A 17,036-nucleotide genomic window follows, 5' to 3' on the forward strand; every position below is an offset into this window, starting at 1 on the left:
GAGTAGCGATACACCCAATCCCAAGAGTTTGGAAAAAGCCAGGCCACCTGCCCCTTCTCATCCTCTAATAGAAATAAACACGTATTTGGCTCCTCTGTTTTGGCTTCTCTGAGGTTCCGCCTAAGTTCTTGTTCTCCAGCATTTCTCTGCAAATAGGATGGCCACAAATGTATTCTTTTTTACTACTACTATTGTAAATTAATGTTAATTTTCTTCTGTAATCCTTTGCTTCCCAGAGGTGGTGTTGCAAAAAAGACACTCCAGCTTGGGGAAGACAGCCTTTGCCTCACGCTGTGTTTGTTCCCAGTCCCCATGACCAAGAGGACCTGCGCTGTCGTGAAGCAGCCCTGCAGATGAGATAGAGGTGGCTTTCCTTCCTTGCCTTCTGTCGTTCGGCTTTTTGAGAGGTTGAGGGGTCTCTGATGGTATGAGGGAGAAGTTCTTTGTCATTCCATGCCCTGTTCCTCTGTGCAAGAACAGAGAAGGAATATCTGTGGTTCAGGTTTTATTGCTGCTTTGCACCATATATACACAACTGTTCATGGGCTACACTGGCTTTTGCGAGGCTTTTACGAGCACAAATTGTTACGCGGGTAGTACTAATATAAGGCTTTGGACCCAGGAGTACAAACCCTTGTGGGTCATTCCTGTGCAATGGCAGTATTCTAGTGAATCAATTACTTATAATTCTGTCCGTTAAGACAACTGAAATGGTACCTTATCACACTAAAAGCAGGAGGAATAATTTATAATTTTTCTTTGGACACATATCTTGGATTTTCTCTCTTTTTCTGACAATGTGTTGTAAAGCAACAGCTTTCGATCTCTTTAGTAATGAACTCTGGCATAGTTTTTGTTCGTAACTGGTGAACAAGAAGTTGCAAACAGCCTCAAGGCAAAACTGTTTGTCTTATGTAGTCTGATCACAGTTGCACTAATGAAATTTTGTAGCATTGTGGCTGTGGCAAACACAGTGAATTTGCCATACAAATACCGTAGCTTACAGGACATGGAAAAGGTACATGGATTTTTATCATATTGAAGCTGAGGTGGAAAAGGATTGGCTGGAAGGAGAAATGAAGGCAGTGCCTTGTGTTTTCACAAGGTACTTGCCAGTTAAAACAGACAGTGATAAATAATCGAGAGAGGCACAGAAGACAAACATAAGTCATCTAAGAAAAGGGAAAAATAATGCAATGCGTAAATATTACAAAATGATAAATAAAAGTAATTTGCTTCCACACGCTAATCTAATAAGGGCATGGCCTCACTACTTTATTTAATATATCAGGGGAAAATCTGCAAAGAAGTAAAGCAGGAGGCTCCACTAGTGAAAAACTGCCCAGTCCCACACACTGGGTTTTTAAACACATGAGGCTCATATACTGTTGAAATCCCAGTTAACAGCACCCATATACAAATATGCAGTATAAAGTCTTATAGCATAACCAGGACAATCTCATGCCACTGGATATGGAAAATCTATTTCCTGTTTTTACAGTAACAGTTCAAGGTAATTATGAAGTGAATGCAGTTATTTTTGTTGGCCACATGGAGGAAGTCTAATAACCACTGGAGCCAACCAACACTGCTTCACCTTTGCGCACAGCCATCTGGTTTTTTTGTCTTGATTTTTGTGTGTGTGAAATCTCATCACAGAATCCTCTGAGGCTTTAGAAGCTGAAACAAAGACAAGGACCCTTCAGAGACATGAAGAACAGAAGCTTGTTGTCATGGAAAAAGAAAATTTGATGTGGTAAGTGGTAAAAAAATTGTTCTTCCCATGTCCTGAGCTTTATACTCAGTAATGGGTCAACTATAGAAATTTCCTGGAGACCTTGGACAATGATAGCACCTCTGGTCTGCTGAAAAGTTCGAAAATCCTGGTTGCAAAATGCAGCCACTGAGGGATGGCAAAAATAGCAGTGCCTCATTCTGTAAGTGTCTTAGAAATAAGGGAGAGACAAATGCATGGATTATCCTGTGACGCAGTGGCTCAGAAAAAGCTATTGACCAAGACAAACAAATTGTTCTTGCCTAAAAAAAATGTAAAAAGATCAACTGTGAACATTCCCAACTCAGAGAAGTGCTATTAGCAGCTATTTTTAAGAATTAAGAGGGGCATGTAAAGTAGTATGAGAACAGGAAGTGGTCACAGGTGACATCTGCCTTAATGAAAAGTGATGGTTTTGGAGGAAGCAATAGCAGGGAAAGCGGTCCGATTGCCAGCCAGGCATTTTGGTTGCAAAAGACCATTTCCTATGGAAACCAGATTAAAACCAAAATGCTATTCGCCAGGGACACGCTGCACCACAATATGCTGCGAGGCAGGAAAAAAACAGGGGAACCACTGACTGTGTGGTAGTACTACAGACAAGGATCTGGGGTTTGTACCGAGCTACCAGCTCAACAGGAGGCAACAGCAGCATGACGTACAAAAGTGGCAGGCACCCTAACAGCACGTAAGCAGGACAGCAGCTTACAGAATACATGAAATACTTCCACGCTGTTCAGTACTCAGGGCTCATTTCGTTTGTCGTATTTAGTTCTGGTCGATTTAATTCAACGCAGATTTGGATCAAGCGCAGGAAGAAGGGCAACGAAGCTGGTGAAGGGTCTGGAGCACAAGTCCTGTGAGGAGCAGCTGAGGGAACTGGGGTTCCTTAGTCTGGAGAAAAGGAGGCTGAGGGGAGACCTTATTGCTCTCTACAGCTACCTGAAAGGGGGTTGTAGCGAGGTGGGTGCTGGTCTCTTCTATCAAGTAACTAGTGATAGGACAAGAGGAAACGGCCTCAAGTTGCACCAGGGGAGGTTTAGATTGCATATTAGAAAAAATTTCTGTACTGGAAGGTTTGTCGGGCATTGGAACAGGCCGCCCAGGGAAGCGGTGGAGTCGCCATCCCTGGAGGTGTTCAAAAAACACGTAGACGAGGCACTTGAGGACATGGTCGAATGGGCATGGTGGTGTTGGGTTGATGGTTGGAGTCGATGATCTTAAAGGTATTTTCCAACCTAAACGATTCTATAAGACTATAGGAAGTCACAGGAAAGACCAGAGGGCTCCCAAGTATGACCTACAGGGAAATATTGTAAGGTAAGGGATCATTTAATCTAAAAAGGTAAAATGTGGCAATATATTCCCCCATGTTGCTGTAAATTTCAGAAATACTTCAGCATAGCATCATACGTGTCAGTAGGTTAGACATGAAGGATGTATGTCTGCAGTTCATTGCAAGCAGGGCTTATCTTTGCTTTCTCTTCCAGAGAAAGAGCAAGGCTTCAGCAGCAGCCAAACACCAAGTTCCAGACTCAAGCTCAAGTACGTGACAGGCAGAAGTGCAGAAGCTGTCGCTAACAAACTGGAGCACCTGGGTTTGCCAAGATAAACGCCACAGGCAAGACAGCCTTTTTCCTAAGTCAAGATTCCATCAGAGTATCATTAACTTCATGGAAATTGTTTTAAGGTATGTTTTCACTTCATGTCAGCTTCCCATATAAGCAGAAGTGTTCAGTCTGTGTAATACAAGACTTTAACTTCAAAGTACAAACTCCGAGGATATTTATGAATTAAGGTAGCAGAACTTTAAGTATTTTATTTACTTTTTCATGCATCAGCATTTTTATGATATTTTATATGAAATACCTCAGAGTGTCTTCTCTCAAAATAAGCCCTGAATATCACATGGAAGCTGTAGGCTTTCAGCTAGGAAAAGGGAGCTGTGAAAGAAAAGCTATGCTAAAAATAGCAAGTTGCAATATAAATTTTTTTTCTTATTGACCTTTACTTCCATGAAGAAAAACAAGTATACAATGAGAAGCAAATCTCTCATTTTTAAATGAGCAATCCCAGGGAGACATACCAATCTTTAAGTTGCACACCGAGCTCTTATGAATGGACTTAAATTGTTTATCCTCTCCTAACTGTCATTTATCTGGGTAGCCTGAGCTGAGACCAAGGAAAATATTTTGTCAAAGGTTTTTGGTTTTTTTAAAAGATCTTAAACTTTTCCTATCCTGTCTAATTATGAAGAGCAATGCTAGCAGTAGGATTGCTATAATAAACAAAACAAGACTTAGTTGCAGATTATTCATCCGCTTGAGCTGGGAATATAAAACCTTTCACCAAAAAGCGAAATCTCAAATGTAAATCAGAAGATGCTAATGGAAGGTGAGGCATTCACAGCAAGTCTGTTACATTTCTCTAGAATATATAATTTTTCCCACCCTGCTTCATTCTTCTGACATTCAAATAATATGACACAGTTTTCCTGTCAAACATGGGGTTTATTACCACACTAAATGAGGAAGAGTAAAGCTGAAAATTTACCATAGCAAAACCTTGCTATAGCTAAGCATTTTCTGCCATTTGCTATTAGCTGACCTTAAGACGGTAATGTATGCATTTTATCCTTTCAAGCACATAGATGACTTCTACCAGTTTGCCCAGAAACATTCAAAATCTGAAGTATCTCATTTGGCTAATAGCTGAATATGGTGTGGAAGTTTGTCAGTTACTTGTTTTGCCTTTTTATCCATTATGAAGCTGTATGACATACTGCACAAGGAGAACAGGGGTTGATAGCGTAAACAGATACAGTGACAGTGTTTTTAACATGAGCCGAGTCCTTGGTTATACAGTAAAATGAAAGTTACCTAACACTTCGGTAGCAAAGCAACACAGAGAACGTGTTTTCTGCGTGCATGTTATATTATGATAGCTGTAACATAACATACATGAATTCTTGGAGAATTGGAGCTTAGGCTGCTTACCTATTGCTTGTCATTTTACCCCTATGGTTTTGCTTAATGCTTAGTCAAGCTTTAAGCTTCCGAATTTAACGTTTTTCTATTCGATGTGTCACAGGCTGTTTTAAATTTTAACTAAAATCTCAGCCAACTGTTCCCTGAAATGAGGTTAAAGTAAGACTTCCACACACAGGCACGCTTATCCAGCCATTTTATTAAGAAGCCTAGCAAGTCATAAGATTTTAGCTCACTTATACTTGGAAATGGCTTTTTCTCATCTTCAGAAGAATTCCCCCAAGACCACTCACAACCCAAGTCTTAAAGTTTTGCATCTATTAGTGGCCTTTTTGCAACTGGAATCTAAGGAGTCTTTTTAGCCTTAGCGCTCTCAGCCAGCAGCAGGCTGAGAAACAAGGATGGTACTACCCCTAATGCCAGCAGCACAGGTGAAAATAATCATAAGGCTCTCAGTTGAGTAGAGTGCAAGGAAATTACACAATGCATTCAGTAGAGGGCTTGGCCTGGTCACGATAACAGAGACTTACACCCAAGCTTTAAATTAATAGCTGCCAAGTCAGAAGCCTAGGACATATGAGAGAGAACACCTGTTTAGAAATTGGACAGAACCTAATTGAGAGCTATTGCAATTCTTACTGAGGCTAAGTGAAGGCATTAGAACACGCTTGCTGTGTTCCTGTTACGCCCCCTGATAGTGCTCTTGTTCTCTTGATGTAGTATTATACTGAAAACACAAGGACTCTGAGAAATCTCCTTTTGTAAGTTAGTGCAATTTACCTGGTGCTTAGGACACGTTCAAAGATATTAATACTTCGGGTACCTTCCCTTTAGAGGGTTCATCCCCACCTCACTGCATAATCTAGCACTATCCAGAAGAGTACTGGACTTGCTACGCTAAACAAGCCAGAATTGTGCAGAAAGCCAAGCGCACTCATTCCACCTCGCCTTTGCTATTCAGACATGCATTGAGCAGAGAGGTGATGAGTTTCTCATTAAATTAAGTGGGTCTTTGTGGCAGAGCAGTAAACCTTCAAAGAAAGCACTGTAGAGGAAAGCTAATACAGCAAGAGCAGCATTCTCCCTGTTCACCAGTACACGCATAGCTACCGAGTGCAGCAAGCATTACTAGTGTTTTGAAAGTAGGCTAGCAAACCTGTCAGATCTCTCTTCTCCTTCACTAATGTTGGCTGATCAAACATGTCCACTAGTCCTGTGAGCCAGACACCGAACATGACATGCTTGGCACCCTCTGCTACCTCCTCAGACCTTGCTTGTATTAATCCATTTTAATTTATTACTTGAATTCAGAAGGGAAAATAAGTCCCTACTTGAGAAGATTTCAGTAGAGTTAAACTATTTCAATTAAGTTCTCCTGGGATCCAATCTGTAAGTAGCAGCTTCCCATCTGTCATGGGTAAGTGGCCAGGGACCCCACTAAAAATCATCTGAACTGGTCTGAGCTTTTTTCACTGGAGAGATACTCCAATGAGCACTTAGCAGTAAGTGTTGTGGATTAAGCTATAGGAACAGTTAAATGGTCACTGCCGGGCTTTTTGCAGCACTAAATTCCCCACTAATGGGAGACCAGCCTCCTAAATTGCCACCTTCCAGCACAGCAGCTGATTTTTACCATCACTAGTCCTTTAATATTGGCTGGATGGTAGGCAGAAAGCTGAATCATCTGATCTTATGTGCAAGTTAAGACTCTGCACATGAGTCACTCCTTTTCAGAGCACTCAGGTAGAGATGACAGCCATGTCATTTGGAGTATTGAAAGTAAGCAGAGTAATTGGGGAAGTAGGTAGAAGGAGGAAGCAAGAGTAATCATAGTTTAGGTAGAAGCTGAAAGGTGGGACAGCCCTGAGATAGTCTCAGTGGAGAATAAAATTGGCAAACAAAATAAGCAATTTAGGACCCCATTGTTCAGGTTGCAAGTTAATTCACTAGGTAGAGAGAAGCAGGAACTGTCATGGTGTAGTTTATGCCTTCCCCACAAATGGGGGGGGCGGCCACAGAGGATGCTGTAATCACTGCAGAGTGAATGACCAGAACTCAGCCCAAGGTTCACTGACACCGAGTTATTAGTCCGTACAGAAACATGGCACGGACGTGTTCCATCTTAGTCCGCTGCAGAGCCACAGGCTGCCAAGACATATGGCAAAGCAATCTGCTCTGTATTGTGTCCTCTGCAGTGAGCCTCTGAGGAAGCAGTTACGTGCTTCCCCACCCACCATGTACTTGTCCCTGCAGGAAGCCCCGTTCTGTGACGTGGAATGATGCTGTTGGGAAGGCAGGGTCCCAAGTAAATAATTAAGCAGGTTAGCCCACTTTCCCACCCATCCTTTCCCTGCTCTCAACTGTTCCAGGCAGCTGAAGAGCCAGCATTGCCTCAAGCAAACCCCAGACAGAACTGGGAACAGTGCAAGTGGTTCAGCTCCCAAAACAGAACAATTTGCTCAGACTGTCAGAGTGCTCCTTGGATCAAACACAGACACAGCTGAAACAGGACTTCTATTTTAACAATAACACTTCAAAAATTCTGTCCATTTATAAGCCTTAATTCATGTTGTTTTGTGTCCAAGTTAAAAGTTGTATTTTATGGTAACTACAGAAGCCTACCGGGAGACAGGTAGTGCTGTGTGGGCAACAAAGGACAGCAAAATTCATGCCAGCAGAATAGGAACTGGAAATGCAAATGCAGGTAGAGATTACTGCAGCCAAGCCTCCAGGTGGAGTCCAGCATTAAAAATTCTGATCTGATTGGCCATCAAATCATTACTCTCACTATGGCAAACTCAGTACAAAACCAGCATTAAAAAAAAAAAACCCAAACAAAAACCAAACACCTCTATACAAGGATAAATTGAGAGAACTAAAGAATCAGTGTGCTTGTGACAGCTTCCTGAAGTGCTGTCCTCAGCCCAGACATCAGAACACTGATGTTTCAATCCTAACAGGACAGCATTTTTTTCATGAAACCAAGGGCTGGGACAATAGATTTTCGCAGTATTTATGACAACCTCCTGCGTGGCTTTTTAAACTCCATAAAAACAGAACTTGGAAAGATAAACGGGTTTTTTTATTTATTGTTTTATTTTACCCAGAAAATTGGTTTCTATCTGGAGGTACTGAAGTGAAGAATTTTTCTTGCCCTTCCCAGCCTCCTTTCTCCTACCTAAGAACATGTGAGCTGCCAACAGACAGAACCAAAACAATACCAATGCAAACAGCACATCACAAAGGTTCTTTGCACTAGATTATACGTATGCTTATTGTGAAAAATGAGCAAGAGCCATATAATTATTTGATTTATATCTATTTTAGCATGGAAGTGTTATTGCCCAATATGAGATAAGCATGAAAGCAAACAGAGCCCATGATCTGGAGTATATTTGTTTCTTCTCCTTAGCTGGAAGACCCACCTCAATACAATAGTCATGCTGAGAATCTCTATTTGGTCTACATACAAGAGAATACAAGTATTTTATTTACAAATCAAGGGGGAAGGGGAGTATATATCAAAACCAGGTGAAGCTACCCAATAAGCATCCATTTTTGACAAAAGCAATAGTAACAGGTCCAGAGTTATGAGACCAATACCCTCCTTCCAGATATTTGCTGTGATTACACAGAAGTCAAGGTGTGTGTGAAATACCATTAAAAAAAAAAAAAACCAAACTCAGCCTACTCCAAGTAGAAGTAAGTCTTGGAACAACAGCTACAAGCCCTGCTTGTTCTCAGCCAGGGCTTGAGCTAATGCTGCTTTTAGGGTGACTTTGTGTCACATGCAATTAATACCTGAAGTCTAATAATACTGACATAGTTTTGGAGACTGTAGCTCAAAAATACATCCTTTAACCCCCCCGCCCCCTACTGCTTGGTATATACCAGTTCAAACCCAGCCAGCTGCACGCTTAACATGAAACTAATTGTAGAGTTTACATAGTTTGCATTTTATATCAGGGATCACTAAGAGCTTATTACAATTAAATAGCATTTTACCTCCTCACTGAAGTTACCAGGTAGTGGAATACCTGTTTAGGCTTCACTAAAAATTAAACAGAACAGTCTGCCTCGACAAAGGGCAGAATAGGTGGACTACCTATGCAGCAAGTCAGTGCTAAATCCTTAACGCTTAGCTGCAACCAAAGGTCAGATTTGTCCAGAGGCACTACCTTTAATCTTAAATAACTGTATAGACTAAACAGAAGAAAAAACTCTCTACTCAGCTTATAGCAAGGGTTTAACCTGCATAGTAGCATCTCTCTACAAAGAGCTAATAGTCTGTAGAAGGACAGTAGATCAAAGAAGTAGACTGAACTCTTCCTATACCTTCCTACTTGCTAACTGTTCACTTCTATGGACTTGGCACACCAGCATCTACATCTACACAATTACTTTAAATACTCACTTACAGATTAATCCACCGATTCTTTCGGTGAGTTGCTCTATTCATCTGAATCCATTTAGTACCCTTGAATTCCCATTTACAGCCTCAGTGACTTAATATCATTATGCTCTGAGCAATTAACACCACTCAAATTTTGAGCCTCACCTGTACAACATAGATAAATACCTCTAACAGAGGTCAGAAATTTTACATACTCCTATCATGCCAAGAGGTTACCTCTCAGTAACCTGTGGGGTTCAAGCTGTCGAGTTTGAGGTGGTTCTCTGTCCAAACATAGGCTATTCCCCCCAGAGTCATCCATGTCCCCTTTCCTGTGTTTTTCCAGGTACATGGCATCCTGTCGGGATCAAGGGGAGTGCAACATGCAGCACTAGTGACATGGTAAGCTGTCCTGCTTTGTCATCTCCTCTTTTCTGAGGATCCATTTTATCACTGATTAGCATTAACATTATTGCACCAGGTTACCACCACCCTAAGACCTCATGAAAATAGCTACTGGAAACTACCATTGCATGCACCTATTGCAAGTTAACCGTGCATATGTATTTCAGCTCTAAAAAGGGTTTATTCTGTTTTGCCCCTGCACTCTAAGGTCTCCATCACAATGAACCCAAGTTCACATCTTGAACCAAGCTCTCTCTCCACTCCCCTAAAGCCAATTCTGTTCAACAAGTGATAGCTGAAACTCAAGTCTGTCATAATTGTTCCCGATAGCATTTGCTTCAGTACTCAAAGCAGCTTATGCTTAAGTGTAGTTTATTTGATGGGCCATTAAGCTGTCTTCATCTCCAAGTTTGGTTACGTACCTTAAATAACATAAGCTGTACCAGCCGTATCATAACACTGCTACCAGGAAGTTGCTATAACAACCTAGGTTTATCCACTGGAAGGCAGCAGCAGCAAAACAAGCACCCTCTAACCATATTGACTAGTAGCATTTTAACGAAACAGTCTCAGGATTGTAGGCTTCAATTCTAGGGACAGTTGAAGACAAACAGGACAGTAACTTTTCCCTTCTAAAGAGAGAGTTAATGATCTCCTTCAGGAGAGACAGTTGCTTCTCTGTCAATGCAGGACTCCTGATACCTTCCATTTACCATGCCAGAAAGCTGGAAATAGTCAGCAGGTTCAAGATAAGTAATCCTGCCACAAGGAGAGGTCAAGCCAAAATTTTCAAACACCTTATCCTTAAATTTTAAGGCCATGTAGGAAGCTATTTTAGCCTATAAAGTCATCTGTCATTATACAATTAAATAATCACCTCTCCTGGTTTAAGGGCATTAATGCATCTAATACTGGCATCAGCTACTACCAGACTACCAACTGTTAAATTTCCATATAAACAATGGAATTCTCACCCAGTACACACAAAGTCCTGCCTTCAGTTTGCAGGAGTTCAGGGTGTTCAGCAGGTCAGTGGGTCAAGGCACAGAGGTCCTGTTGGCCATGACCAGGTTAGACTCAGCCTACATCCAGTTTACCCTTGAGGTACCTCAGTCCCATGAGCAGCGACAGGCGGTGTAGACAATCCCATTCTATTTCTTCAGTGGCAATGGCTGTACCATACAGACATCCTCATCTAATGAAGAACTGCAAGTTCAGGGTCAGTTTTCACAAGCACTGTGATTCACATAAAAACTACCCATTGATATAGCTTGATGAGGTCAGATCACAGGTCACAACATCAGTAGAGCAACACCACAGAAGCAGTTGACCCAGGTCAATTCACTTAGAGCTTTGTACCAGCCTTCTCCCCACCTTCTCGTTCCTCCTTTATGGAACTCTGCAAGCTCATACAGCAGCAACAGCCACACCACTCCAGGCAGTTTGCTACCCACTTCTCTCCACAGCCCTCTTAAAAAGCCTGTGAGTACCTTTGCCTTTAGCACTGCTGTATGTCACTATATCATCAGCCTCAGAGTATTCAGCAAAAGTGCAAGTCCAGATGCAAACAAAATGAATGAGGGTGACAGAAGCCCATCACATGAGGATCTGCAGGATGTACACTTCAGTCTGAGGTCTACATAGTTAGGTTGCTTACCAAATCACATGGCACATAAATTCAACTTTTAACCTTCAGGAGTCTTGGATTTCTGTGGAAGCAAGTAAGTTTTACTGAGATGATCATGAAAAAAAAAAAAAAGAGAGATTAACATCAACACACCACAGAATTTAGGATGTGCAATAGGCATAAGGTGAACTAAGCCAAGATTTGGGAGGTGTCATAGCCATAAGGGAAAAGAATCAGATTGCTGCTCTGCCTCAAGCAGCAAGGACTGCAAGTAAGTTTACCTGGCTGAGATTATCCTTTTGAGAAAAGCAGCAGCACAGGTCTGTTCCTTTGGTTTGAGATGCCATCTTACAGGTACCTAATTGCAAGCCTCAAGAACTCCTTGCAGGGAGTTGCCTCCAATTAGTTAGCCTCTCTACAGCAAAATATTCAAAACTGATCCCATGGCATGTCATACTTGGCAGCCCCCGAGTATGGTTCAGATTTCAAGAACAAGGCACTAGTCTTCTGTAGATAGAGTTACATAACAAAAAGTACCTCAAGCTCCAGATACTTTTCTCCTAGTGGAGGTAGTCTGCTATTGATATAAAAAAAAAAATAAGAGCCTGTAAAACTTAGTCACTGAGGAAAAAAAAAAAAAAATGACAAAGTCAGCCCTTGGTGAGCTATTCTGATTGAAATGAGTAGTTCACTGGACTAAAAGGGGTTGTTCTTGACCTAAAACATCCCAAATGTAACTTTAGAGTTTTCATGTTGATTCCCTTCAAAATAACATTTAAATTCAGGTTGAGTTCTCCACTGTACATCTGTGCACATTTGCTGTTTGATCAGAACACAGTTAGACTGCTAGCAATAACAGAAATACAGTGTGGACTGTTAGAGGTAGAGCCAACACAAAACTTGTTCTAAAATACCATACTAGGCTTCCCGCACCTGCATTCACAGCAAAATTAACATAACACCGATTCCTGGCATATAAGTTCCCCAGACTCAGCAGGGCAACTGTGTTAACCAGCAGCATTTGACAACTAACCCTTACAACACGATTTCAGCCCTTTTAAATTGACAGCCATTTGTAGAGCCAATCTGGAAAAAGCAAAGCAAGTCATCCAAATGGCTCTACTCACCCCTCTTCCAGAGCAGTGCTCGTGGTGGCAAGAGGCTTATCTTCAAAAAAACCTGGAGCTCTGCGCAGGCATTAAGCAGCCAGCCCATTCAGATTGGTGCTTTCAGCAGCAGCAACACAGATGCTTTCCCCGATAGGACACAGTGGTTCTTGCTGGCCACACAGCTGCCTTGTCCTTGCTGGGGGGGGGGGGGGGGGGGGGGGAAGTCTTGTCCTGTGTGTGTCCCAGGTTTAGAACCCCAAAGCCATTTGGGCCAGAGGCATCTACCCCCCTATCCCCCCCCAGGACATGAACTGGTCAGTACTGCAGCCTTGCACTCCCTGGGACCAACTTAAGCAGCTTGCCAAGGGCGGGCAGGGGGGGCTTGCTTACCAGAAGGCAGATGCCTGGCATCACCAGGAGCCCCATGCAGGCACTGTTACCTCCCCAAGTAAATTGGGGCACCCCCCACACACACACCTCAGAGCAGCAGGGTCAGCATCCCACCTCGCAGACACAAAAACCTGTTGCTAACAAAGCACCTGCAGTTCTACCTCGGCTCCCACCTACAGCCGAGAGGGAGGAACAGCCCAACCCCAGTTCAAAGTAGCCCCCCCACCCCATTCACACAGGATACCCCCACTTACAGGTGCCAGAGCTCCACAGCAGCTGCTTGTTCAGTGCGGGGAGGAGGAAAGCTGCAGCCCCAGGCGCAGCAGAGAGGGAAGAGACCCTGCGGCTCCTGCCTGATGCAGGGAGGAGGGAGAGGAGGAGGAGGAAGGAGGGACTGGAGAGGACAGCCCAAAGCCAAGCTGCCAAGCCGTGGGGCTAGAGGGCTGTCACCTGCAGCCACTGCTGCCCTGGGGTGGAGGGGGATGCCCAGTTTGCGCATCAGGGCTGGGTTTCTTGCACGTGTTTCATTGTAGAGCCTCCCCCTTCTGCTCTTTTTGAGGCATCCCTTTGCCTTCGGAAGCTTGTTATCAGGGCCAGGGACTAACGGTAACCTCTGCAGATGCCAGCCCTCTGGCACTCACCCCCAGCCATTATAGCTGGGGAGGGGGGGAAACAGCCGTCCAGGGCCATCCCCAATGCACCGAGTGCTCCCCAGCACAGCATGCACCTCTCAGGCTCATCCTGCATGCTGAGCTACAGCATTTAGATCAAGCCTCTCTAGAGAGGGCAAGGGTAGCTTTTAAATCCACAGCAGGAACCAGGGAAAAAAATAACAGTCTATATGGCCCAGGTTAAACTCGTTGGCCCTTGTATCTGAGATGACAGTTTTTGCCTTATCTCCTTCTGCCTCCCCAAAATTCAAGTCCCACCCAGATCCCACAGCCAAAGTTGGTAATAGTCATCCCACCATGATCACTAGGAGCTTTCTCCCTCCTCATACAGCTAAAAGCTGGAAGAAGGGAATCTCAGGAAGGCCAATGACTGCCCCAGGCCCAATTTACATTTCCACATCCAGAGCAAGAAAAGAAGCTCCTGGGCTTTGACTTACACTGGAAAAAGCACCCCTGCTCTCAGGGGGTTCCTTATAGTACCACTCCATGGGGATAGGTTACCAAAACAGCCCCTTGATCTGAACTAGGCTTAAACAGGTAATAGAAACCTTGCTATAAATCAGGAGACCAAGAAGTTCTGCTGTAATCAGACTGGGTATTTCTAAACATAAGCAGTAAAGCAAAAGTTAACAGGCATGCTTTAAAATGAACATGCTACAACCTTATCGTATAAGCCAGTAGAAATAAAAGAAACATTCGTTAATTCACATACTGTCACTAATTCTGGTAAAGCAGATTACAATAAAACTGGAAGACAAACAAACTTAAACCTAATGATAGCAGGCAACAAAAGCCTCCCCTCCACATGCACAGCCCCACAGTACTTAAATAGGAGTCAAAGACATTCCAATAACACTATCCAAATAAAAGCAAAAATAAAGAGAGCAATAAAATAGCAAAACCAACAAACAAACAAAGTCAGAATTTACAACATAGCTACCACTGAAGTAAAAAATGAACCCTCCGGCCTGAGCTTAAATGCAGATCTGTGTCCAATGGGGAAGGGTGTGTGGGTGGTGGAGGCTCCAGGTGAGGCTGTCAAGGTGATGGGGACCTGGTGGGACACTCCGAATGCCTCTACCAGCAGCTGAAACCAAGCAGCTCTGACATCTCCACTGACATCTCCCGTGTTGGCTTCCCAGCAAGGCTGACAGCATCCTGTGGAGTGAAGGGTGAGGCAGAAACATAATCTCTAATTTAGGATGTGTCCGAGTGTCTTCTCTGCAGTGAGGCGCAGTGAGGGCGAGCAGTGAGAAGTATGTGTGCGGTATATGTGCTGTTAAGAGAGTTACCCTCTGTGATCCATATCATTAGATCTATGTGGTGAGTTCACTCCTTGTTTTTCTCATGGTAATTCCCAGGCTGACAGGAAAACAATTGATGGGCACAGACTATGAACTGAATGTTTACTACTTGATTTGCCTACTGTCCTTCAAATCAATCAACAACAGTTGAAATTAGAAAGACCCGTTTAAAATAATAAATGTGGGGAGAGACAGGCAAGGGAGAAATGCTTTCAGCTTTTCCAGATCCCAGACTCATCCCAAGTACATTAAGTGCAAGTAGCAGGCTGTCACAATTTGCAGCCAGCAGCACGGATGGCTGTAGCAGAAGCGAGGAGGTCTCTGTGGATTCTGTACAGGGATGAGAGCATCAATCTCACACTTGGATTAGGTATGTGTATTTTGTTATACGCCTGAGAATACATCATGAGGCTTGTAACAATCCCATCTGGCCTGACGAAGAAAAAAAATAATCTGAAATTGGAAACACCTCATTCAAAAGAAACCTTTTCTGCCAGGAAAAAACTGAAATGTCCCTCTTCAGCTGGAAGTGCTGTTTTTGTGTGTCTGTGTACACTAAGATGTGCTGCTGCCTCGGGTATGGGAATCTGCAACCAGCAGAGCAGGATTCGGATTTGTGTCCCGGGTGAGCTGCTCACGGATGTGGTGGTGTGAATGTTTGCTTTCTTTGCCTCAGAATGGCTCACAAAGTGTCGATGCATCCTGGGGCTATCTTGTGGTCTAATTTCTTCTAATTTGTAAGTCTTTCAGCTGTTAAAGGGGAAGTTGCTGTGCAGGAGATGAACTATGCTTGGACTTGAGGTTATAGACTGGGTTTTGTTCTTGTAGGGCCTGAAACAGACTGTGACATTGCTGTTGCGAGGAATGTCACTGTAGACGCTTGTGATAGCTCAGAGGATAACGATCCCCTCTCCTCTGTATACCGGAGCAATCGTTCCTGAAATATATCCAGCTCAGGGTGAGTGCTTTTGGTTTCACCTTCAAATAGTGTGTGTGTGTGAGTTGCAGCTTGCCTGCTTTCTGTCTGCCACTGCGCCTGTTAGAGGGGGTTACCTGTTCTCTCAAGCACAGTGTCACAGGCATGCGTGCCACCGTTACGTACTGCGTGAGGACTGGCTGAGAGGGTAGGGTGGCCTTGGCAGGTAAAATAATAAAAATGGTATCAACCTTCATACTGAGTGTAAGGCCACGATTTATGTCGCAGCAATGACTTCTGTCTGTTAAGTCTGGGAGCTCATCAGTAAGAAATACCAGGGAAGAAGGAAGCTCTGGTTTTATTAACTCAAGGAAAGTAAGAGCGAGTTAGTAACTCAGTGGGATATTAGGACAACATGACACGAAGTATTTCTGATGGAGGTGGTGGTTTTGAAAGTTCCCCGGAGTATTAGAAAGCCTTCACCTGGAATTGTCTGCATTAGTCAAAGCCCCCACATTCAGGAAAGGTTAATTTAAAACAAATTCACGGAGATGCTGCTGAAGGACTGGAAGAGGATGCCCTTTGTAGGAGAGAAACTGCCAAGAGCTCCCCGTTGTGTAGCCAGTATAGCACATGCTGAGGCAGGATCTCATTTTTTGTTGTTCTTGAATCTCAGAAGTAACTACCAGGAAACAAAACCAACATGTTTAGCTACAAGAAAGTCTTGAAAAGGTACCTATTGGGTAATGAGCAAATTAGGTAGGAAATTAGAAAGCTTTTTCTTAGGAAAAACATAACCAAACAGTGCACCCAGATATTTTTAATATGGGATTTTTTCAGCCTGAAAGAAATGCTCCCTTGAGAATTCTCAACTCTCAGTAAAGCCGGTGAGATTCCTGTGCAGCCATCCTGACATGGTGGTATTCGCTGGGTGTGAGCAAATACGCTCTGACCTGTGCAGGCAAGAAAAGAGTGAACACTGGAAAAGGTTTCCTGAATGGCATTTCAAAAACTAAAACAGCCAGCTTTTACACTACATGCTTTCTTTCCTCCTGGTATAGCATAACTGCCCTTTCTCTCCATCTTTTATTAGATGAGAATTTAAAAGGAAACTGGTTTTGGCTACACTAATTTTCTATAGCCAGTGACAACAGCTGTAACTGGAGATTTATTTCAAGTCAGACAGGTTCCTCAGAGCCGGGAGAAAAACAGGCCTGGGCTGATTTTGTTGGTGTCTGGGGAGTACGGACTTTTTTAGGGGGGGGAAGAAATGAGGGAAGCATTACTTCTAGAAACTGAGTTTAGAAGCAGATATGCGTGCATTTAGGATGTAAGATGTAGTGCGACTGCTGGACAGCAGAGGAGTTTGATCTGAGACACTCGAGACCTTCAGCATTTGCCTTCATTACTGAAATGTGACGTTACTGAAATGTGACAGCCTTGAAACTTGCATTTCAGCT

The 17,036-nt window shown here is 43.3% G+C and overlaps 1 long non-coding RNA gene across 1 annotated transcript; it reads left to right on the forward strand.

Moving 5' to 3' along the window:
• Positions 1-1,659: 1,659 nt before the first annotated feature.
• LOC128139097 (uncharacterized) lies at positions 1,660-16,314 on the forward strand. Its single transcript, XR_008234218.1, has 4 exons — positions 1,660-1,756; positions 3,265-3,464; positions 9,501-9,556; positions 15,489-16,314. It is a non-coding gene; the product is annotated as an uncharacterized LOC128139097 (long non-coding RNA).
• Positions 16,315-17,036: the final 722 nt, after the last annotated feature.

Source organism: Harpia harpyja, chromosome 2 (assembly GCF_026419915.1).
Source record: "Harpia harpyja isolate bHarHar1 chromosome 2, bHarHar1 primary haplotype, whole genome shotgun sequence".
NCBI lineage: Eukaryota > Metazoa > Chordata > Aves > Accipitriformes > Accipitridae > Harpia > Harpia harpyja.